Source organism: Vombatus ursinus, unplaced genomic scaffold (assembly GCF_900497805.2).
Source record: "Vombatus ursinus unplaced genomic scaffold, bare-nosed wombat genome assembly UNPS02010284.1, whole genome shotgun sequence".
NCBI classification, from domain to species: Eukaryota; Metazoa; Chordata; class Mammalia; order Diprotodontia; family Vombatidae; genus Vombatus; species Vombatus ursinus.
The window spans coordinates 12,045,372-12,069,026 of record NW_020950062.1 but is presented as its reverse complement, the minus strand read 5'-3'; the positions used below and the strand labels follow the sequence as shown (position 1 = coordinate 12,069,026).

General features: G+C 37.5%; 1 pseudogene; it reads right to left on the bottom strand.

Moving 5' to 3' along the window:
- Positions 1-3,765: 3,765 nt before the first annotated feature.
- Positions 3,766-18,864, bottom strand: LOC114037203 (annotated as a pseudogene).
- Between the last annotated feature and the right edge of the window lie 4,791 nt (positions 18,865-23,655).

The following is a 23,655-nucleotide window of genomic DNA, read 5'->3' as shown; positions in this document are numbered from 1 at the left end:
GATGATCTCCAATTTCTTCTGTCTATGGCTTATTTGAAAATACTCATTTGTATATTCTCTCCCTCTAGATTTCAGTGAGCTCCTTGAGAGCAGAGACTGATTTCACCCTTCTGTGTATCCCCATGCTTAGGAAAGTGCCTAACCAATATTAGACACTTAAATTTTTGTTGATTTGACCTCCTAGAGTCTTTGAAGGGAAAATAAGTAACTAAAACATAATGTAATATCTATCTATATCTGTTTATCTATACATGCATATACATATATATGCATATACATATATATGTATACACATTATATATGTACATATGTATATGAGTTTTTGTCTTTGGACTAACCAAGGCAAAAGCAGAGATTTTAGACTTTTGAGTAAGTACAGAAGTTGCATCCTGACATTCCTGAACTCATAGAGGCTTGGGAACAAGCAAATTTTCACAGTCTCTTTGGTGGAAGTTTTGTTATACTTTTATCTATCCCTTTTGTGCCTTTTGAACTTTACTCATTACTCTTGCCCTATTTCCTCTTTCTCTTTTTCTTATTTGCCTTTTAAGTTCATAGCATTAAACATTTTACTTGTAACTTTTACCCACAGAAGTTAGGCTTTTCAAGGGAAAGTCACTAAGTGAAATCTAAGAACAAATACATGATATGGGAATTTCAGTGTAGTTCTAGTCACATTTAGCATATCTGATGTTTGAAGTAGTGAAAATGGAAATGGACTATCCTGAAAATCCTAGCCTAGTGACAATTAAAGAAGCCTAAGGCAGAGAGTGAATTCCCCACTTATTTTATCTATCAGTGAGATAGAGGGACTGCTAGAACATAACACTTTCCTCAACAGAATATTTTTAAAAATGGGATTTTAGGTAGTTATGTGGAAAGATAAAGCATGAATGAAAAAGGAAAGGGTGTGCTCATCTGGGAAGGGCAAGAGTAATTAATAGATCATCTATACCCACATATAGCTTGGGGACAAAGCTAAGCCATTTTAAGGACATCCCTTAACACAAAGGAGAGACCCTATGCATAATTACAGAAGCACATAGATCTAAGAGTTAGATGGCATTTCAAAAGAAATTGCTCCTTGGCCACTTGGAACTGGATATCCCACACATATCTCAAAGTTAACATATCTGAAACAGAAATCATTATCTTTCCCCTAAACACTCTCCTCTTTCAAAATGTTCTATTATTGTCAAAAGCATCACCATATTTCTAGTTACCCTAGTCTCTACAACTCCCACCTGGGTACAGGTCCTTACCACCTCAAACTTGAACTATTTCAGGAGCCTTCTGGTTTGACCCCTTGCCTCATTTCTCTTCTGATTAAAATCCATTTTATATTTATCTGCCAAAGTATTTTTCCTACAGTGCAGATCTTTCCATGTCACTCCCTTATTAGATAAATTCCAGTGTCTCCCTATTATCTTTAAGATCAAATATAATGCTCTCTGGCATTTAAAGCCCTTCTCCTTTCGGTTCCTTCCAACCTTTCCAGTCCTTTTATACTTTATTCCACTCCACATATACACTATGGTCCAGTGACACTGATCTTCTTGCCGTTCCTCCTTGCACATGATAATGTCTTTTGACTGTGAATTTTCACTGTGTTGTTTTTCCCATTCCTAGAATATTCTTCCTCCTCAATAGTCAAGAAAAATATTTAAAGTACCTACTATGTATCAGGTGTTGTACTTATCACCTCTATCTCTTGACTTCCATGTTGTTTTCAAGACTCAGTTCAAAGTCTACTTCTGTAGGAGGTCTCTCTTGTTCATTTCACTGCTAAGGATCCTTCTGAGATTACCTTCCATTCACATTGTACATATCTCATATATACAGTTGTTTATATGTTGTTTGCCACGTTAGAATGTGAACTCTTTGAGATAAGGGACTGTGTTCTACTTTTTTTTTGTATTTTAGACACTTATAATTTGATTTCCTAACACATAGAAATAAATACAATGAATTTTTTTTCATTGACAGACTGACATTTTTTTTTTCCAAAACCTCATTTTGTAGATAGGGTAGTTAATACCCTGTAAAATGAGCTGGAGAAGGAAACAGCAAACCACTCAAGTAATTTTGCCAAGAAAATTCCAAATGGGGTGACAAAGAGTGTAATAAAACTGAAACAACTGAGCAGCAACAACAACGACAAAGTTGAGATCCAGAGAGGTCCAAAGATTTATCCAAAGTCATGGGGGTATCCATTTGCAGAGTCAGGATTCAAACTCAAGTCCAAATTAAGTATTACAAGCTCAACACTATTTCTATTGTACCATGTTGACTCCCTAAATTCAGGAAGTTATGAACCTGTATCCTATAAGATGTGAAGTGATCTACTCAATTGGAAATTTTAGCTGATAGGATAGCTGATAGGTACATCAAAATAAGTCTGAAAAGATTCTCACTTTTTTGAGAAATCATCACAGCACTTAAATCTTAAAGGAATCTTAGAATCTTAGAAAACAAGAAATCCCATTACCTCATTTTACAGACACGTAAATCATTGACATATTCTGTGATTTGTCAAACATTATGCATTGGGTTTTGTCAATTTATCTTTGCTGTACATCTTGTAAATTTCATTTCAAACATCCCTTTTTGAGGTCGAAAGTAACTTATCTTCACATACAAAATAACAAGGATGAACTCAGTTATCTCTAAAGCTTCTTTTAGCTCTAGGGCTGTAAGTCTATTATCAAGTGAATGTCAAAACTAGGACCCAATTAGCTTTGTGTATTCACTATCTCAAACCACATACTAGACTATCCTAAACATTGTCAAAAGAATGTCTGGAAACATTAGCCAACTTGTTTGAGTGTTTCCATTTGTGTATAAAATTTGGGTTATGCTCTACTTCTTATTCCCATAAATGCAAAATTCAACTTGGAGGTTACTCATCTCTGCCATAGTCAGAGAGGGGTAGAGATTCATTGTTGTTTAGAGAAGCATAGGAACCACACAGGGATATCTATTCCAACTTGTACATGAACAACAATTCCCTCTTTAATCTGTCTGTCCTTAAATTGCTCCAGTGAAGGGAAACCAACCTTAGGAAAGTCATTTCATTTCTCTTGACCTTAGTTTCCTTTTTTCTAAAATGAGGAGGCTATACTCTGTGGCATCTCTTTTCTCTTTCAGCACTATTATCAATGACCTATAACTTTCAAAGGCACTCTATTTCACCTTTATCAAAGATCAATCCTTTAGTGTCACCACTGCTGGGTCTTGTGTGATTCTAATTGTGGTACCTCCATACATTAATTGTTTTTTTCTTATTGCCTGTAATATTTTGTCCTTGATCTGGGGTTTTTGCAATTTGACTATAATATTCTTGTGAGTTTTCCTCATAGGATCTCTTTCAAATGGTGATTGGTGGATTTTTTCTATTTCTACTTTCTCCTCTTGTTCTAATGCTTCAGGACAATTTTCTTTAATTACATCTTGTATTATTGAATCAAGAGTCTCTTTTTTAATCAGAACTTTTGGGTAGTCCAATTATTCTTATGTTTTCTCTTTTTGGTCTGTTCTCTAGATCTGTTGTTTTTCTTATGAAAAACACATTCCACATTCTCTTCTATTTTTTCATTCTTAATATGTATATATATATTATATGTATATATATATACATATATATATATATATTTCTTTAACTCATAACTTTCCTGGCTTCTTCTCACTCAATTGTGATTTTCTTCCTTAAGATTCTAGATCACCTTTTCTAATTGGTTGAAGAGCCTTCTTTAAATACTAGAAGTATTACAGTAGCAGCAAGAGGGTGATGGAACAACAATCCCTCCCTAAAGCTCTGGATCAGATCTTGTTGTCACATAGGGCACAGACCAAGGTCTGGGACAACAAGAAATAGTCAAGCCATCAGCCAATACTCTTGTCTCAAGCATTCATCATGTATCTAAAATCGTGTAGATAAGCTGCCTCTAGATAGAAATGATTAAAATTGTCAGTTAGTGGCAATACTTGGAGCAGCATCCCACAACTTGGATGTTCCTGTGGAATAAAACCCAGTACTCTTGTTCCCTTGGTGATTGTTCAAATCAATCTCTTCATAAGCCACATTGTGTTCCCATAAAGCAAAATAAACTTTTTGGCACTCAGTCTCTTTAAAATATTGCCAAATGCTTCATTCCAGTATTGTCTTTATTCCAGTTGAACCAACCATGTTTCTTGCAACAGGGAAAGGTGATATATGCTGTCCCAAGCTTAAGTGCCTCAAAATCAGCCACTATCACTTAGCCCTCATGATCATGCTTCTCATGACCAATGCAAATTGTGATGCTGAGTGGCCACTAGCAGGAAAGGTGATTTGGTTGGTTGGTTTATTGTTGTTATTTGTTATCAAAGACGACTAAAATGACATCATTATGTTAGAGTCAAGTTACAAGGTGTCCAACTGCTGCTGATCAGACCAATATGAGTTCACAATGCTCTACCACAGGTCAAACAAAAATAGTCCATGTGAACATTTGTAGTGGGTTCTCTAGATTTGTGTGTCTCATGTTTGTTTTGAGCTATTTCAATATTGCTTTGCTCATAGAGCACAACCCTTGCTCTGATGAGGGCAAACCACACTGGGCAGTGGCTCTCATGTCACATATCAGTTCCAAAGTTCTTAAGAGAGACCTTGAGTGTGTCATTGTATTGCTTCTTCTGACCACCATGTGAGTGCTTGTTCTGTGTGAGTTCTCCATAAAATAGTCCTTTAGGCAAGTATACATTTGGCATGCAAAAAATGTGGCCAGCCCATCATAGTTGTGCTGTCTGTAGTAGAATTTGAATGCCTGGCAGTTTAGTTTGAGAAAGGACCTCAGTGTGTAGTATCTTATCCTGCCAGGTGATATTCAGAATCTTCCTAAGACAATTCAAATGGAAGTGATTCAATTTCCTGGCATGGTGTTGGTGCCATTTCCACCCATTCCACTAGAGGAAGCCTTCACATGCTTGGGGTAGACACCCCTCTCCAACTCACTGATGCATTTGAGACCTCTTGCTTACCCTCAGCCTGTTTTAGCCCATCTGCTGGAACAGGTTACTGGGATGTGGCTGCTGTGCATGCTACAGCTTCTTGGAGCCGCAGGTAAGAGGTGAATCAGGTGTACACCAAAAGTGGAAAGCAGCCTTCACACCAGAGGTACTGGTCTTCCCTGAATACACCCTACACCCCAGCAGGAAAGGTAACTAACAATATTGTATCCTTTTTCATAGGTGAGGACCAATACAAGTAGATTAGTCTGGACAGATCTTGAAGCTTAGGTGACAGCTTGCTTTCTGAACATTTGGTCTTTTGAAGGCAAAGGATTTCAGAGGCTTTCTTCCTCTATTCAGTTCTAACCCTATTTTGTGATGCAAGCCCACATGCCATCCATATTCCAGGAGCATATCTTAAGCATTGCATCTTTACCACTAGGTGAGGTTTGCTAGTCTGGAGGGCCCTCATGCAGGGCAGATACTTTCCTTGATGCCTTATTCTCTTGTGCACCCTTTTTATTATTCTTAGTTTCAGACACTTTAGTCTCTGGCTCTTCTCAGTGATCTCAATTTTGCTCATATTTCTTCTTCTTGCTTGGGCAATCTCCTTACCCAACTCAATATCTTTTGACCCAATCCCCATGTAACCCAATGCAACATAATCCTGACCCCATGGACACCTCTAAAGCCAGGAGCACTGTGTCTACACGAAAGTGGAGTCTGGTTAAAAGATACAAGCTCTCTCTTATCGCAGACAAAAAGAGTCCTTATATGGCATTAACTGGTTCTTTACCATCACAGTCAACCTACTCTGGATTTTCTCCAGTTTATCGGTATCCTTCCTGAAAGATAGTGACTAGAACTAAAGACAGTGTTTGAGATGTATTCTGACCATGCAAAATACAGCAGTATTAGGGGTCTTCTATGCACCAGGCTTTGTGTTTAGTCCTGGCTGTAAAAAGGAAGGCAAAACAATGTGGTTATGACCCTTAAGAAGCTTATATTCTAATGAAGAAGGTGGTATGCAAACAACTATGTATTTAAAAGTTTTACACAATGTAAATATGAGGTAATTTCACAGGTAAGGTATTCTTGGATTTCAAACTCAGTATTACATTAGCATACTGCAATAATGCACTAATGTTTTGTACTGAAAGCCCATTAAAACTCCAGGATTATTTTTTACCTGCTAGAGTTATTATCTAGCCATAATTTGTGGTCAAGGGCAAAACTTCATATTTATTCCAAAATTTCATCCTAATCAATTTCTTAATCTGTCAAGATTTTTTAAAAAATCAGACCCTGTTTTCCATGAGTTAATTTCTCTCCTGTTGTTCTTTCATCTGTAGATCTGATAAATGTTGCTTCTATGCATTTATTCTATTTGTTCAGAAAAAAAAAAAAAAACAAAAGTTAAATACCATAGGGCCAAATATATACACTCCTAGGATGATCCACTAGAAGTCTCCTTACCATGGTGACATTGAACAACCAATGGCTGCTTTTTGAACCCAGTCATTTCTTAACTTAATTTCATGGAGAGTAACAGACAATCAATCAATTAACCAACATTTATTAAATGCTGACTGTGAATTATGCACTGTACTATATACTGAGGATATGCAGTATTAAAAAATATAATCCTTGTCCTCAAGAAGCTGGGATTAAAAACAGCATAAAAAGTGAATAAAAAGTACTTTTGATGAGTGTGTTAGCAGCTGGGGAGATCAAGAAAGGCCTTTTGTAGGAGGTGACACTTGAACTATGCTTTAAAAGATGCTAGGGATTCTAAGAGTTGGATGTGAGGTAAAATGTATTTGTCAAGGATTTTCATCTCTCAGAGAAGTTCCTGCTGCTACTGCAGGAAAACACTTAATATTTTGACTTTCAGAGCATTTTGCTGGACCAATTCTTTTCAGACTTATATTCACACACAAGTTCAGTACTGATTATTTTCCTTTCTCTTCCCATAAAATTTTAGCTTCTAGATTGACATTTTCACAGCTCTTCCAAGAGCCTAGGGCAGTGGTCACATTTTAAGCACATCATAGAAAAAGACTCAGCAACAGGGAGTGCTGACTGACAAACTTTAAGCAATAGCCTCCAGAGAATTGGAATATGACACCATGTTTCGAGTTGGAACATAATGTACAATATGAATAGTTTGTAAAAATTGGTGCATCATCATTTTAATTGGGTAAAAATGAGAGAAATGATCATGGAGGAAAATACAGATATGGATGTAGGATGGTTACAGAGTTAAAATTAGCTTTACAGCATTGTAGAATGTGTAAGCTTTAAGACTAGAGAGGTGATATGACATTACTCCGGTGACTAAACTCCATCTACTGCATATTAAAATCTTACTTAATATAGCAAACATTTAGTCTTAAATCTTCTGAACTTCCATCATTTCAGCTGACACTACATTTACTATGGATGGGATAGGATATGAAGGATGCTACAAAGTCCTGCCCCAAATTTCCTTTAGCATGCTTAGCTTCTTGAACACACCTGCGATATGTCAGGTCCTGTTCTAGTGCTACTGATACAAAGAAGAAAAGAGAAAACTCCTGACCTAAAGATATTTAAATTAGGGCAGATGACATGTGTACAATATGTGTGTGTGTGTGTGTGTGTATATGCAAATAATAGCTAGCATTTATATAGTATATTAAGGTTTGCAGAGCACTTTACAAATATGATCTCATTTTATTCTCACATCAACATCAGATAGGTGCTATTATCATGCCCTTTTTTTAGATGTGGAAACTGAGGGAAAAAAAGTGTTTAAGGTCTTGCCCAGGATAACACAACTAGGGTCTGAACTCAGGTCTTCCTGAATCCAGGTTTAACACTCTACCCACTGAACCACCTAGCGGATTCTAAAATGAAAATAAGGTAGTTGGTACCTGAGCCACCTTATTAATGTTCCATTATTAGTCTTTTGGTATTAACTAGGAGGATAATCCCATGAACACTTTATCAAGGCTTATTTATCAGTTTACCTAACTGCCAACTAGTAACATCAAGCAGGGTACTGAGGGAATGGGATTTACCTCAGTATTTCCAGAATCCACCTTTTTGTAAGTATGGATATTCCTTGTATAGAAATTCCTCACACCTTCTCAGTACTCCCTAGCCCTAGGACTCCTCTTCTTTCCACATGTAGAGGGTAGAGGGTGGACATGAAGAGTTCCTCGCAAATCCTCCATCTAAGAAGGTGACCTGGTGCAGCCATCTAATGATTTCACACTGGGCTACTGGATTTCATCACATTATATGTGCCTGATCCTTTCTCTCCCCAACCCTATCTCAGCTTCTTTTATGAGCTCCTTGAGAACAAGGATTATCTTTTGCCTCTCTTTCTATCCTTAGTGCTTAGCACTGTGGTTGGGCACATAGTAAGTGCTTGATACATGTCTATTGACTAACTCTTCAAGAAACATTGCACCCCTCTTCTCAGGTTAGTCATTACATTGATCAGAGTTCCTAGATATTTCAAAATTATTTGTCTTTATGGTATTTTATCACTATTTAAATTGCTTTTCTGGTTTCGCTTATCTCGCTCCATGTAAGGTCAAACAAACTTTCCTAGATTTCTCTGAAACCATCCCTTTCATTATTTCTTACAGCACAATAGCATTGCACATTTTTGTTTCATTTCTTGTTTTGCCATTTGACAGGTACTTTCTCAGTTTCCAATTCTGTGCCATGGCAAAAAAAAGAGTGGTAAATATTTTAGGATGCCCTTAGAGTTTGTTTTGCTTAGGACTGAACCCTCATATAACCTACCTATCCATTTATTATCCCTTTCTCCCTTCTATTCTTTTCCTCCCTGTTTTCCTGTTGGATGAAATATATTTCTGTGCTCAACCTGAGTGTGTATGTGAGTATGTTCCCATACTTCAATTAGTATAGATGACAGGGAGGTTAAATTGCCACACTTTCTCCTCACCTCTTTCTGCTTACCTATATTATACTTCAACTTTCATACCCTGATTACGTGAGATAGTTTTCTTCATCCCTTCTTTCCCTTCCTTACCAATCTAGTGTGTTTCTCTTTGACTCATTTCTATTCTTTTTTATTATATTGTCAACACATAATAGAGCTAGTCACAGACCTTCTGTCTAAATAAACTTTCTCAATGATCCTAATGAAGATAGAATTCTTAAGGGACACATGTATCATCTTCCTATAATAGAAAGGAAACAGTTTGTTCTTGCTTAGTTCCTTATGATAGTTTACTCATATTTACCTATTAATATTTTTCTTAATTCTTGCTTTTGCAAGAATTTTTTTTGCTTCCAAGTTTTTCCAAAGTGCTGGTCTTTTCATCAGGAAAGCTTGAAGTCCTCTATTTCATTTAAGTCCTATTCCTTACCTCCCCTAACCTCATAGGAATATATTCATTTTTGCTGGCTATGTTGCTTGCTTGACAATATAACCCCTATCCTTTGCTTTCTGGGACCTTTTATCCCAAGCTCTCACTCCTTTGTAGTGGTTGCAACTAAATTGTATATGAAGCCAAATGTGACTCCTCGGTACTTGAGTTTTTGCCTTGTGCCTGCTTTTATTATTTTTTTGTCTTTGACCTGGAAACTCTGAACTTTGGCTATGATCTTCCTGACAGCTTTCATTTTGGGGTGATCATCCCAGAATTTTATATTTCTTCTTGCCTTAAAATATATAATGAAAGCAAGTCTACCACCTTTTTTATTTACCACTACAGTGAGAGCCATCTTTCCATTTATTTCCATCTCTACATTTATTCATAAACTCTTCGTCTGTTAGTTTCATTTATAGTGAGAATGCTTGTACTTTTTTTCACCTTTTCCAGCAGTAAATAAACTTATCTGTCACTGAAAAATCCATTGGATACTGAAGGCACTGTGATACAGTAGAAACTATTCTTGATTTTAAATCAGAGGAAGTGAATCCCAGATCTGCTACTTACTAACTTCTTATGTGATTTGGGGCAAATAATTTAACCTCTCTGGACCTCAGATCCTCATCTGTAAAAGGAGAGGGAAACTGACTAGATGTCCTTTGAGGTCTCTTCCAGCTCTAAATCCATGGTCCTAGTTGGGGTCAATTCCACTGATTACCCCACCACACTCGAATGCAATTTTCTCTATTAGGTAAGAATGCTTGGCTGAATCAAGCATTCAGACCTATGTGTTAACAATGCCCAGGTACTTCTTTGAATCAGTCATTGACATTTCAGTTAGATTTGACAGAAAGTCTTTTCTTATGGACTAAAGGATCTAGTCATGCCCTTAAGAGCTTGTGATAAAACCTGGAGATATTTCAGAAATAAGGAGAGATGTTTTTAAGGACTTGCAGCTGAGAGGAAAGGGTATGTGCACCAAGAGGAAAGCTAGAAAGAGTCAGTGGTGCTGGGGCAACTAGCAAAAAGAGAAAGAGAAAGTAGGGCTAAGTTATGGAAAAAAGGGGGTGATTAAAGAGGGCCATCTTTTCTCTTGGTACCTTGAATAAGGCTCAAACTGAAGACAATATTTCTATGCATCTCCTCAAGGACTAAGGGAAGTTCCAATGAAAGGACTGGAACTTAGAAGATTTATAACAAAAACAACAGCTAAATTTTATATAACATTTAAGGTTTGCAAAGACTTTTGCATATATATGTATATATGTACACATATTTTATATATATTTATATACACATATTTACATATACATATTTATGTGCATATATTTACATTTACATATTTATGTACAATATCAGAGGAGGGGATCCCATACTCTTTACTCCTGATTTGGTTCACCTTCTTCCAGAATCTTTCTCCTGGAAAACTTTGCAATGAACAGTTGGATGCAAAAGGTGATTTCAAAGTACTTTACTGCTCCAAAATGCCATCCTCACTGTCTCCCTTCCTTGATGCAGCTGAGTCCTGCTTTTTCTTTCCCCTTTTACCTATTCTTTCTGCTTTTTATTCTTTCTAACTCAGTTCTTTAGTTCTCAAATCTTTATCTCAGTGTACCTCTTACTTTACATGCTTCTCTCTCTATTTTACTCTATTCTCCATGCAATTCTCCAGGGAGATTTAAAATACCCTTTTTAGCAGAAAAAAAAAGCAAAAACAAAATTTCCACCCTCCAGTTTTAATTCTGCAATAATTTCCTCATTTTCAGAACTGTGAAGAAATACAGCTCCCAGAAATGTAACTTAGGTCTCCTTCAAGCCAGCCACATAGACTTTACCAGAATAACTTATTATGATTGTGTCAACCTGAAGTAAAGAAAACTACCAAAAGTAACCAAAACTGGTATCTTTAATTGAGGTAAGGGAATTGCAATTTGGGAACCATGCAGGACCAAAGTTATTTGATTGTTGTCCTTCTTTCTCAAAGAGGAACAAAATGACAACACTGTTGGAGTCAAGGAACAGTGGGTCTGATTATGGCTGATCAGACACTTATCTTGCCAGATGATCTTCAGAATCTTCCTAAATAATTCCAATGGAGGGGGCAGCTAGGTGGCACAGTAGATAGGGCTCCAGCCTTGGAGTCAGGAGGGCCTGAGTTCAAATCCAACCTCAGACACTTGACACTTACTAGCTGTGTGACCCTGGGCAAGTCACTTAACCCCCATTGCCTCACCAAAAAAAAAAACCCAAAAAAACCAAAATTTCCATTTCCAATGGAAATGATTCAGTTTTCTGGCATGGCACTGGTAGACTGTCCAGATTTCACTGTGTAAAATCAGTACATGGACTCTGTAGACCTTCAGTTTGGTAGGGAGTCTAATACCTCTTCTCTCCTGCACTTGCCCTCATAGCTTCCCAAATATTGAGCTAGCTCTAGCAAAGAGTGTGTCAACATTATCATCTTCTATGTGTATATCATCCCTGGAAAGTGTACTTCCAAGGCAAGTGAACTTATCCACAGTAATCACAATTTCTTCACCTTTTGTAACATTCATATGTGCATATGGATGATGTGGTGTTGGCTGGTGAAGAACCTATGTTTTCTTAGTGTTGTTGGGCAAAAAATTAGCATAAGCAGCAGAGAATCAATCCATACTTAGTTGCATCTCAACTTCAGAGGATCCACTGAGAACCCAATCATCTGAAAACAGAAAATCATGCACCAATTCTTCCTCCACTGTAGTTTTGACTTGTAGCCTTTACGAGTTAAATAATTACTGTCAGTGTGGTAGCTACCCTTGATGCTGTTTTCATCTTTATCGAAGGCATCTGGCAACATGATGGTAAAAAGCATGGAAGCAAGCACACAACCTTGCTTCACTCCATTGTTGACTGGGAAAGCTCAAGCACATCATCCATTATTCAAAACCCATGCAAGCATGCTGTCATGAAATCGAGGTCTTCTCCAGACATACATTTTTTTTACATTTCTTTGTGTCCCCAGCACTTTGCCACCAATGATTTCTTAATCAACAAGTGCAATGACTTTTCATCAATCCTCATTTTTCATTTTCCCTCTGTAGTATTTACTGTGGTCCACTTCAAAAATTAAGGATGAACAAGAACTGCAACAACAAATCACCCTCTACACCTTAATACTCTCTTCTTTCTAGGTTTTGCTAATATTACTGCCATCTGACTCTCTTCCTACCTGCTTTTTTTTGTGTGTGGAATCTTCCAACAGGTTATTCCCACTAAACCTAGGTGCCTCCAAGGCTCTATCTTGGACTTTCTTTTTTCTATCTATACTATTTCACTTGCCCATGGATGCAATTGTTACTTCATACAGATGATTCTCACATCTATTTATCCAGCCCTGACCTCTGTCTGGTATCAAATTTTAAACTCCCTACTGGCATCTTGAACAGGATGCCTTGAAAACCTCTTAAACTCAACACATCCACAACTAAACTCATTATCTTTTCATCTCTACCTTTTTCTATTCTAAACTTTCCTATTCCAGTTGTGGGTACTACGATACTCCCTCATATGGGCTCAAAAACTAGGTATCATTCTTGATTCTTCATTCTCACTTACACTCAAAAATCAAAATAATTATCAAGTCTTATTTCTACCTTGCTGAAACCTTTTATATATTCCTTTTTCTCTCTTCTAACATTGATACTACCCTAGTATAAGACCTTCTTATCTTATACCTGGACTATTGCAATAGCCTGACGGTTAATCTACCTACTTCAAATCTCTCTCCACTCCAGTCAATCTTCCATTGAGCTATCAAACTGATTTTTCTAAAGTACAAATCTGCCTATGTTAACTCCTGATTGAATCAACTCTTGTGGTTCCCTATTGCCTCCAGGATCAAATATAAAATCCTCTGGCTTTTAAATTCCTGGCCTATTGCTACCTTTAGTCACACCCACATATGCTGAGATCTAGTGATGCTGACCTCTTTGATCCTTGAACATGATACCCCATCTCCTAACTCTCAGCATTGTCACTGGATGTCCCCCATGTCTAGAATTATCTTCTTCCTCATCCCTGCCTCCTGGTTTCACTAGCTTCTTTCGATTCTCTGCTAAAGTCCCACTTTCTATAAGAAGCCTTTCCCAATCCTGAATAATCTTAGTGCCTTCCCTTTGAAATCATCACTGATTTGCCTTGTATATATCATGTTTCCACATAGTTGTTTGCATGTTGTCTCTTCTGACAGAAGGAATTATCTTTTTACCATTCATTGTATCCCCAGCCCTTACCACAGTGCCTATCGTATGGCAGATACTTAATAACTGATTGTTGACTGATTGACTGGTGAATTCTTCCTGATGGCTCCATTTTCACAAAAAATCCTCCATTAGACATTCTTTATTCTCTAGGTTTTAGCAATATACTTCCTGGCAGGTGGTACCCTTGCCCCACTTTTTATCTCCCTTCCATGTGTTTGTCTTCCCCATTAGAGTAGGAGCTCCTTTAGGGAAAATCCCTTTTTAAATTTTTGCTTATATTTGTATCCTTGTATTTAGCACAGGGCCTAGTACATAGCAAATGCTTATTTAGTAAATGCTTGTTGACTGATTTTGAATATTGCACAGCATCTCCACCCCTGCCTGCAACTCCCCACTGTGAATATATTTTTGCTAGCAAAGTTTTATGTGTTTTGTGCTGCAATTGACATTGGCAATAGGTGGATTTTTCATTTAAATGTGTTGCTTTACGTTGCTCACACTGAAACATATTTTCTATATCTGAGCCCACTCATAGAAACTTACAAAATCCTCCTGAATTTTATCCCTGAGAAGTTATCAGTTCAGTTACAAGAAGAGTTACAAAAGAGGTCTTCTGAAAACCTAGAGGTTTCTTTGTGTACTTCCTTTTCTACATCTGGTCTAAAAATAGTAAATGAGACCAATCTCCTTTAGGGACTCAATTGTTCACACTTTTCCATTTAGTTTATTTCTCTCTTTGTTTCACAGCTCAACACCTCTTTCTGATCCATAATAACTCATATTTCAATCTTAGCATTGTTTCTTTATTTTTAGGTAATTTTACTATGCAAATGTGGCAAAATCTTCTTGAAAGACTAAGTGGATTATATTTATGAGTTTGCCTTTGCATACTTATGTTTCCCCTACAAAGCACCTAGTGGGTTAGTTAAGCCTTTTCCTTCAGAAAATTGTGTGGATTTTGCCTAACAAATTATACTTGTTTACTTCCTCTGGGATCCTATTCATTTTTTTAATGTAAGAATAAGTTCTTTGCTGCTTTAAAAATATTAACTGATTTAATCTGAACAGCAACTCTGCAAGGTAAATCTTATTATTATCTCCATTTTACAGTTGAGGAAACTGAGGCTAACCAAAGTTTAAGTGACTTGCTTATAAACAGAATCACATATCTGGTACATGGTTGAGGCCAAATTTGAACTTATGGTCTTATTGATTCTATGGACCAATGCTCAATCCATAGGGCCATCTAGCTACTCATTAGCAAACTGACAGTCTAAAATGTCCGTCAGAATTGTCTTGGATCATTGCATTGCTGAGAATAGCTAAGTCAATCACAGCTAATCATTGCACAATATTTCTGTTACATTGTACAAAATACATTTCACTTTGCATCAGTTCATGTGGATCTTTCCAGGTTTTTCTGAGAACCCTGCTCATCATTTCTTATAGGATGATAGTACTCCACCATAATCATGTACCACAGTTTGTTCAGCCATTTATTAATTGATGGACATTCCTTCAATTTCTAATTCTTTGTCCCCAGAAAAAAAGCTGCTATAAATATTTTTGTACATATGCATCCTTTTCATTTTTGCTTTATCTTTTTTGAGATACAGACCTAGTAATGGTATTGCTAGATCAAAGGGTATGTGGGGATTTATAGTCCTTTGGTGATAGTTCCAAATTGCACTACAGAATGATTGAGTCAGTTCTTAACTACACCAAACAGCACCAGCAAACCAGGAGCAGGCCTAGGGAATGACTGAATCATCAGCAGCAGTGTTTCTGAAGCTCTCAGCCACAGATGGTAAGAGGGTCTAACAACTGGTCAGAAGGAGATTAGAGGTGTCTTTTTGTTAGCGCAGGGGCAGGACTCTATTGCTTTGCCCATACCCAGATCCAGGTCATAGTCCTGAGTGGAAGTCCCAGGATGAAGAGTAGCACTAGCACAGCAGAGCTTGTGGCCACAGGAGAGGGGGGACTCACTTCACAGTTCCAGGACAGAAAAGAGTGATTATGGTTGCTCACAGACCAGAGCACAGGTCAGGAGAGGAGTAAACACCTCTATTTAGGTCATATCACCTTGGAAGAATTGAAAATTTGCAGATCCTTAGATCTCTGAAAAGAGCTTCACAAAACCCTGAAGTTTGGGACAGTACACCCCTCCACCCTGCAAGCCAAGCCTTACTTTAACAAAAATTAAAAGTCAACTAATAAGCTGGAAATTGAGCAAACAAAAGACAAAAAAAAAACAAAACAAAACAAAACAAAAACTCGACCACAGAAAGTTACTATGGTGACAAAGAAGATCAAAACACACACTTAAAAGACAACAAAGTTAAAGCTCCAATACCCCAAGCCTCCAATAAAAGTACAAATTGATCTCAGGCCACAGAAGAGCCCAAAAAGGGTTTGGAAAATCAAGTAACAGAGGAAGAGGAAAAATTGGGAAGAGTAATGATAGTAATGTGAGAAAATAATGAAAAATGAGTTAACAGCTTGGTAAAAGAGACACGAAAAATGTTGAAGAAAATAACACCTTAAAAAACAGATGAGGCCAAATGGTAAAAGAGGTCCTAAAAGTCAATGAGGAGAAGAACACCTTAAAAAGAATTTTAACCAAATAGAAAAGGAGGTCCAAAAGCTCACTGAAGAAAAGAATTTCTTAAAAATTAGAATGGAACCAATGGAAGCTAATGACTTTATGAGAAATCAACAAACAATAAAACAAAACCAAAAGAATGAAAAAAAAATAGAGGACAATGTGAAATATCACATTGGAAAAGCAACTGACCAGGAAAATAGATCCAGATGAGATAATTTAAAAGTTATTAGATTGCCTGAAAGCCATGATCAAAAAGGAGCCTAGACATCATCTTTCAAGAAATTATCAAGGAAAACAGCCCTGAGATTCTAGAACCAGAGGGCAAAATAGAAATTGGAAGAATCCACTGATCACCTCCTGAAAGATATCACCAAATGAAAACTGCCAGGAATAGTACAGCCAAATTCCAGAGTTCCTAGAAACAATTCAGCTATAGTGGAGCCACAGTCAGAATAACTCAAGATTTAGCAGCTTCTACCTTAAAGGATTGGAGTGCTTGGAATATGATATTTTAAAGAGCAAAAGGAGCTAGGATTACAACCAAGAAGCATCTACCCAGAAAAACTGAGTATGATTCTTCTGGGGAAAAATCAATATTCAATGAGATTGAGGACTTTCAAGCATTTTTGATGAAAAGACCAGAGCTGAATAGAAAATTTGACTTTCAAATACAAGACTCAAGAGAAGCATAAAAAGATGAACAGGAAAGAGAAATCATAAGGGACTTAAAAAGGTTAAACTGTTTACATTTCTACATGGAAAGATGATGTTTGTAATTCAGGCCTGTGTGAGTTGAATATAAAAAATAAAATTGAGGGGTGAGAGAGGAATGGACTGAGAGAAAGAGAAAGAGAGAGATAGAATGGGGTAAATTATCTCACATAAAAGAGGAAAGCAAATGTTTTTACCTTGAAGGGGAAGAGAGAGGAGGTAAGAGGGAGTGAGTGAACCTTACTCTCATCAGAATTGGCTGAAAGAGAGAATAACATACACAATAAATTGGGTACAGAAATCTATCTTACCATACAGGAAAGTAGGAGCATAAGAGGATAAGAGAAAGGGGGGAGTGATAGAAGAAAGGGCAGATTGGGGGAGGTGGTAGTCGGAAGCAAAACACTTTTGAGGAAGGACAGGGTGAAAGGAGAGAGAGAATAGAATAAATGGGAGGAATGGATGGAGAGAAATACAGTTAGCAATAGTAACTGTGAAAAAATATTTCGAAGCCACTTTCTCTGATAAAGGCTTCATTTCTCAAACATATAGAGAACTAAGTCAAATTTATAAAAATAAGATCCATTTCCCAAAAGATAAATGATTAAAAAATATGATCAGTTTTCAGATGAAGTAATCAAAGCTGTATGAAAAAATACTCTAACTCATCTTTGATTAGAGAAGTGCAAATTGAAACAATTCTGAGGTACTACCTTATACCTTTTAGTTTGGCTAATAGATTAGGGAAGGAAAATGACAAATGTTGGAGGGGATGTGGAAAAAATGAGACATTAATGCATTCAAAGGGCCATAAAACCATGCATACCCTTTCACCTAGCAATACCACCACTATATATCCTAAAAGAGACAAAAAAAGAAAAAGGACCTATATATACAAAAATATTTATAGCAGCTCATTTCTGGGGGCAAAGAATTAGAAATTGAGGGGATCCCCATCAATTGGGGAATGACTATACAAATTATGGTATGTGGTTATGATGTAATGCTGTTGTACTATCATAAATGTTGAGCGAGATGTTCTCAGAAAAACCTGGAAAGACTTTGATTGATTCTTGATGTTTCATGGAGTCACTAGTTTCTACCTGACCAATTCTAACTTTTAAGGTATTGTTTTCCTGAATTAGTTTTCGTACTTTCTTTTCCATTTGGCCAATTGAACTCTTTAAGGAACTATTTCTTTAGTAGATTTTTCTATCTCCTCTTCCATTTGGCCAGTTCTACTTTTTAAGTAGTTTTCCAAGCTGTTGACTCTGTTTTCTCCCATAATTTTCTTGCATCATTCTCATTTCTTTTCCCAATTTTTCTTCTACCATTCTTACATGATTTTTTCCATTTTTTAAAAAAAGTTTTTCTTTTAATTTTTAATGTGTTTTTAAAACTTTGGGTTACATATATAATTTTAAGCTCATTTTTTTAGGCATGAATTATTTCTGGGCTTAAGACCACTTGCTGTTATACTTTAGGGACTTGCCCATAGGTGTTTTGACATTGTTATCCTCTTCTGAGCTTGTGTCTTGGTCTTCCCTGTCAGTATAGCAACTTTCTATGGTCAGATTATTTTCTTGTTGTTTTTTGCTCTTCTTTTTTTGGCCTTTTTCCTTTCTTTTCAATTTGAGCTCTGCTCCTAAGGTGAAAGGGAAACTGTCCTAGACTTCTTGTGCCAATGGCAGCAAGCCCTGGCTATTTACCTGATGCTGTGCTGAAGTTGCCCTGAGGCCCACAGGGGATCCTCATGTTTGGTGCTATGTTGAGGGGTGGGTGGGTGGTGGGTGATGCTACTGGAGGCCATAGGGATCTAGCAGCTTACCTGGTGCTGAGATGGTGTCCTGGTAGTTGTGTCTGGCATGTGCTGAGACCCAGTGGGGTATTTCTGCATTTCCCTGGGGCTACACTGAAGCATCTACTGCTTCTTGGGGCTGGAGTCTGCAAGTTCCCTGGCTATGATAAGGCATGTGTGGGGTCCTGGTGTTGGTCTTTGCTTGCTCCACCACATTGGGGCTTATGATCTCTCACTGATTTGTTGAGATGGGTCTTGCTGCTGGCTTGCTGAGACATTTTCTGCCCTGGACTGTGCTCCCTTTTACCCTAGTGACAGACCTTTGTTACCAATCCTCTCACCCTCCTGGGTTAAAAGACTGCTTCATTCCATCTTTTTGCTGCTTCTGGTGTTCCAAGATTTGTTTTTGGGTGCTTTTTTATGGTTGCTTGGAGTTGAATATGGGAGAGTTACTGTGATTATTCTTTACTCCACCATCTTGGCTCCCAGACATCCTTGAGTTTGTTTGTCTTTTTTTAAAACCACTTCTTGCCCTAGTACCTCAAATACTCTGCTTTGAAGTTGAGCTCCAAAGTAGGAATCTTTTTGAAAGTAATAATTAATTTAATATTTTTGCTATTTTCTTTAAAATCCAGAATACACATACTTTTATATCTGACAATAGAGTGGTCCCATGGCTGCTAGGGTTGGTTTCCTGACATTAAGGAAAATATCATTATTCACTTTGTAATGCCTTAAAACTTACCTCACAGAGTATGATTTCAGTCTTCAGTCTCTATTGTGCACCTGACTTCCTACACTTTGTTAATTTTCCTTTTTATTGTAGCTCAGGCAAACTTTCCATCTTTTAATAGATGCAATTTCCCAGTGTAACCTTTTCCCCCTTAACTACTCTAGTTAGCCATGTAGAATATCCATAATCATGGTTTTGGAGAATTTCAATTCAACCATCAGTAATGTTAATTAAAACTGCATGACCTTGGGCAAGTAACTGAAACTTCCTATGCCTCAGTTTCCTCATCTTAACAATGTAGGGATAGCATAGTATGAACCCTGATATCCCTTCCAGTTTGAAATGCATTATCCTATGTCCTTTCACCGGAAGATTATAACTATTTTTTCTTGCTACATATGAAACATATGCTCACATATTTATTATAACAACACACAACTTCCATCTATACTTCCCTATAACATATATTTGCTGGACTTTCCCTTATCAGAAAACTAGCTAATTGCTTAAGACTGCAATTATCAGATATGTTCACCTTCCATCACTTATTCACTAGTCAATCCTGTATTTTTGAATTCATATCAGAAACAAAAACTGATCACGTAGAGAAGTTCAAAGTCTGGGTGTTGCGCATCTTAAAAATCTAACTAGACCAGACACCTGAACCAATGAGGTCAGCTTGTTTTCCTAACATCCTCTCAGCATTTCTGGGATGGTAGTACTTATGGTAATTACATTAAAGAGACTAACAATTATGATTCTCCCAGTGGAATAATCCTATCAAGAGAAGTACTTACTGGAATAGAAAGCATAATGTGGCAGTGAGATCAGCATTATTTTAAGTACTAAAAACTATTTACTGTGGCTAAATAACCTAAGTAACAGTCTTCTAAGAGCATCATTGTAGTTGGCAAAAAGGGGTTACTTTTGAGGTTAAAAAAAGTTATCACCTCTCTGTAGGTACATTAAATAGTCTTCATTACAAAAAAAGAGTTACTCAAAGCACTACAGCTAAAGAAACCAATTCTATAGTCTATGTATTTCATTAAATATTTTATTATGCTGTTTTCATGAGAAAATTCTATTGCAAAGACTTTCTCATTTGTCTTTTCTTATTAGATCAGAGGGGTAAAACCATATAAACTCAAGCATATTTCAAAGCCGACATTTTATCCTTATAAATTTCCACAGTTTTAATTAAGATAGTTGTCTATTTGCTATTCAGAATTGGTTTAAAGCAGATGTATAAAATGGTAGCTTGATGGTGAGATAGTCTAGGAAAGTTTTGTTGTATTGTTTATTTGATTTCCATTTTGCTTTGAGATATAGGACACATATTCTTTTAAAATAGACAGAGAAGTAGCTGTTAAAGGGTAAAGATTAAATATGAAATTTAAAAAAAGAATGAAAGGATGAAACAGGATGTATTTTGAGGAGACATGAGAGATCTCATGATGGACAGTCTCAATAATATAGGAGTCACAGTCATCTGCTAAAAGAGAGGTTGAGGCTTAGATTCTTAAAATCTAGCCACTGCTTACTCATGTTTGGACTCCTTAAGAATCTGCCCAATATGATGGATGTTCTAATAAACCTTGTCTTTGGCTGAAAGAAGACATGGGTTGAATTCTTTTGGGCAGGACCCCAGTGTTGTGATTTTGGGGTCCCAGCACCCCTGAACCCCTAAACTGCATCATTTTGGTGGTCCGTACAGGGAAACTGCCTAATCCTAAATTCTTCTCCAGCCAGGACTGGAAGGTATGTAAGCCTTCCCCCTCCCCTCCTTTCTTGCTCTGCGGTTGGGGTTGCTCTCCAAGCACCAAGGCTTGGAGGTGCCTTTCGGGCAGACAGTTACGAGGTTGTCTCACATTCAGCCTGACGCTCTCAGGCTCTCAGTCCACTGGGTCAGTTCAATACCATGGACCTGGGTACACAGTATAGAGGACAAGGATGGACACACTATCTGGAAGTTTTTGGTCAATTCTGTTAATTCCCTCAGTGCTAGGGAATTGGGGAAAAGTGCAGTTGCTTTTTGGTTCCCTGAGGCTTACTTACTCCCTTCCCTCTGCACCTCTGAATCCTCCTTCATGGAGGTTACAGGGAAAGTTAGAACAGCTAAAAATATCTTGGCAGATTCTGGAAGTTTTGTGATTGATCATTAAGGAGTTTTGAAACTCCTCCTTACAACCCTGGTCACTCCTTTCTCCCACTCCCTTCCTTTGAGTCAAGAGGGTATGTTAACTCCACTTATAGGAGAAGAGAGTTTCACCCTTTACCCCTCACTTTTGATTTTGCCCTTCCCCACCTGCAAAAGGAAGGAGGGGTGAGGAGCAGCAGCTATGGCGTGGGCCCCCCTGGCAATGGTCTTGGGCCCTAGGGCAAGCTTTGCCTGGAAGCTTCACCCAGGTTCAGCACATCCTGCTCAAGGTAAAGAAGCTGGCCTCTGAACTTGCTTAAGCATGCTCTTAAATTTGTAGTTTTAATTGTTAATGATGAGATGTTGATTCTCTGTGTAAAGTAATTTTTAAGTGCACTTAATAAAACTGAAGTCACCTAATTGGTAATAGGTTTGTTTCAAGTTTCAAATTTGTGAACTTTCTTTATCAGTTATGTCAAGCAACTTTTTATAATTTGGTTACCACTAACATAATTTAGCTATTGTGGGTTGTTGTTTTAATGTGTAAACTAGCCAAAAAGCTTGTTTGGGTTATGTATGGCTTGCTGAGAATTTGCAAGTATATAGAAATCTCTAATGATTGGCTTTTTACACCAGGATAAAGTTAAGTTTGAGATGTAAATCCTGGAAAAGTTTTTCCTAAAGTGTGATTGGTAAAACTTGCTGTTTGAGGTAAAAGCTCGTAGGATTTTATTTTGAGTTGTCTGATTGATCATAATCCATCAATAATCAATGCACCATCTGAGAGAAATGCCGTAAGCAGAGAAGGTGATACTGGTGGGAAGTCAGCATTGGGAAAAGCTGAGAGGGCAATTTTAGCCTCAGTCTAAGATGGGATTCTCCTGGCTCAGTCTCCCCATTATGTTCCTTTGAAAGGGAATGTTACCCACTTGGCTATTCCTGAGTCTGGTTATGAGGTGGATTTGTTATTGTATGGTTGGAAAACTGAAATATCTGAATCCAAACAGAGTTAAGGATGTTTTATCCTCTCAAAGTTGGGCCCTAAATCTAGTCCTTGCTTTACATCTTGGACCTGTAGGTTTTTTTTTTTCTGTCAGATTTATGTCTTCCAGGCTATGGGCTGTTCACCTACAGTTGGTACAAAACAGCGAGTACCAGTCAATGTCCCCACATCTTTCCCTGGATGCAGCCTGTGCTCAGTTCCAGTCCACCTCTTTGGGACCCCCTTGAGGCAGGGACAGCTCTACGCCCCTTGCCAGCAGGAAGCAGTTTCAGAAGCCAAGACTTTCTCGTCGCTTACTCCAAAAGAATTTGAGTCCCATTTGTTTGAGAGGGGAAGGATGGAGTTGGGATCTGGGCCCCAGAAAGGAAAAACCCTGAATTTTCCCACATGGCCAAATCTCTGACATTGGCCTGAGGCTATAATCCCATCAACTGGCTGTTCATCATGGCTACACCCAATCTTCCCTCCATTGTCTTACCTCCCTATGGACCCTGGCCATTTTCCACCCTTAATCCTAGCTACGCTCCATTCTCCCTTGGCCAGGAGGTCCAGGTCCCAGGAGTTCTGTTCACCCCAGCTTACTGGCCATTCCTAGGTTGCTCCCAGAGTCTTTCTATATACAAGGCCCACTTTGCCTCCATTAAGATGCTTAGATTCTTAAAATCATGTTCAGACTCCTTAATAATCTGTCCAATATGATGGATGTTCTAATAAACCTTGTCTTTGGCTGAAAAAAAAAAGTAAAAGACAGGTTGATTGAGTTTCTCTTGAATGAATGAATGAACAAATAGACAAGGATTTATTAAGCATTTTCCATAAATAAAGTGCCATGCTAAACTCTAGGTATACAAATAGATAAGATATATCTTAATCTAAAGGACCTCACATTCTAATAGAATGACAAAACAAATACAGGGTATTACAAAAATCTTAGTGCACTTTTTAAAAATTTTTTTTTATTTATTTCAGTTAGCAAAACACTTTCATAGTAGGCTTGCTGTGAAAAACTAACTCTAATTCTCTTAATCCTATCCTGCCCCC